At 47.9% G+C, this 2,246-nt stretch overlaps 1 long non-coding RNA gene across 1 annotated transcript in view; it reads left to right on the top strand.

The window, feature by feature from the left end:
- Positions 1-1,786, top strand: part of LOC106819764 — a 5,134-nt gene extending 3,348 nt beyond the window's left edge. The window contains exons 2-3 of the long non-coding RNA XR_001395490.1: positions 628-730; positions 1,717-1,786. This is a non-coding gene — a long non-coding RNA (uncharacterized LOC106819764). The remainder of the gene's footprint in view (positions 1-627; positions 731-1,716) is intronic.
- Positions 1,787-2,246: the final 460 nt, after the last annotated feature.

Genomic DNA, 2,246 nt, shown 5'->3' with positions numbered 1-2,246 from the left:
GCGCCGCAGCTCCTCTCGCGTGACGTCATGAAACAGCGGCATCTGCAGGAGATATATGGTACTAATCTACGCACCGCGTTTGAATCCGAAAATTCACCGCAAATGATTTGCGCGTGATCTCGCGACGTCCAATCAAATGCACGCACGCGCGCGCACACACACACACACACACGCACACACACACACACACACGCAATCACACACACGCAATCACACACACACGCGCGCGCGCACACACACACACACACACGCGCGCGCGCACACACACACACACACACACACACACACACACACACACGGGTCTTGGCGTGCGGGCATGCGTACGCGCGCGCGTGTATGTGCGTGTGTGTGTAATGTTTCCGTGCGTGCATGCGTGTGTTCGTGCGTGCGGGCATGCGTACGCATGCGCGCGCGCGTGGGTGCGTGGGTGCGTGTGGGTGTGTGGTCACATGATGTAGCGGGTGCTCTGGTTGCAGACTAGAAGTCTGAGCGAGTTCAGGGAATTCACCGCCGATGTTTTTCCAAACGCGTAGGCGCTGATATATTAGATAAGCGATTCTTCCCCGCGCTAGGTCCAGGTATAAACCTACCAGCGCTCATCGCCCTGCGTTTGTCTGTTTCTCTCAGATCTACTGCTGTTGGTGATACGGAGCGCAGTGTACCTGTACACAGCTACCGGAGTATTGCTTAAACTAAGGCAGGGCTTCTATACAAAGCTAACTAAACACCGGTGAGTTATTGTGATTATTTATATTCTCAAACAACATTCTTTCTGTGAGGCCACGCTTTTTCGTCATCACTCACAACTTTCTCGTTTTCCTTTTCCAACTTCTGGATGTCTCTCGCTCCACGTATTTCTAAGAGTAAATACAGTAATAGTAAGTCGTGGCTATACCTCTTCTCGTCCCTTTGGCTTTAGACGACACCCTGTCACCCTGTCAACCCAAAGCGTCATCACTATCTCCGTGGTAATCTACTGCTGGATCACTTGATCCCCAACAATATTTCAGTTGTCCCAGATTTAAAGACAGACTTAGGATCATGACACGATTAGGTGCGTTAGTTATAGTTAGTTAAATCCTTCCCCCGCCTATATGGCGCATAGGGCGGTGCCTACCTCTAGTACTATAGCCCGCGTACAGTTGCCATAGGCCTGCGGCAACTGTACGCGGGCTATGGTACTAGAGCTAGGCGGTGCCTATCTTCGTTTCAGTAACACGTAGACCCCGCAGCTGCTTTCACAGTAAATACTACAGTAAGGGGTTGTTCCACTGGTAGCACTGCGAGTTAGCTTGCCACGCTCTATCTCTCTTTGTTGAATGCTAAGTAGTGAGCTTTTATAGTTGCTTTTATCGCTGTTTAAAGAGTTTATCTTTAGTTATAGGTGGTACATAAATCATAAGCATAATTTAATCTCGTACCTCAACCCTAACGGCCTAACTCTAATTTAAATTTAACAGAATCTCATAGCCAAGCCTGACCGAGTAGCTAGCATAATCCCAACCTAATCTTTAAACCCTGCATTAAATTCCCGGATGCTAGAGTAGCTGGGGTTGAACATATCATCTCACTGTTGAAGTAATGGGAAGGAGAAGAGGCATTATATCTTCGCGGCATTAACAAACTGACATTCTATCGTCAGATGTTTACAAGTTCTATCTCTCACACACTCAACCACTATGTGGAGCCGCTGACTGTTTGCTGTATGTTGTATAGATGCCGCTGTTTCATGACATCAGTGAAGGCGAGTTGAGGAGAGGCGACCACATTTACGTGAGGCGGTTCGTAATAATAGTCTACTTACACCATGGCATCTGGGACGGCAGTAGAGTAATCCACTTCAGTGGCGCAAATGCTGGCAAAAAATCCAAAGCGACAATACGCAGAGATACCCTCGACGTATTCCTAGATGGTGGCAATCTTAAGATCTACCTTTACGGTATGAGCAGGTGGAATACATGGTACGAGTTGTACCACCCGACGTCTACAAGGGAGAAGAGCGCCCCGCCGGATACGGTGATGGAGCGAGCGGAGAGCCGGATCGGAGATGGCGGTTACAGCCTGTATACAAACAACTGCGAACATTTCGCGCTGTGGTGCAAGTTGGGAGACAGCGCCAAGAAAGTGCAAACGCAAATGGGTTGGAAATGATTTATAACGTTTTTTGTAACGTTTATATAACGTAAATGTGTAGGGTTTTTATAACGTTTCCTAAACGTTTGTAAAAACGTTTTTATTGTATTTGT

Source organism: Priapulus caudatus, unplaced genomic scaffold, assembly GCF_000485595.1.
Source record: "Priapulus caudatus unplaced genomic scaffold, Priapulus_caudatus-5.0.1 Scaffold4385, whole genome shotgun sequence".
Lineage (NCBI taxonomy): Eukaryota > Metazoa > Priapulida > Priapulimorpha > Priapulimorphida > Priapulidae > Priapulus > Priapulus caudatus.
The sequence above is the reverse complement of the archived record's forward strand: the minus strand, read 5'-3'. Positions and strand labels throughout refer to the sequence as shown.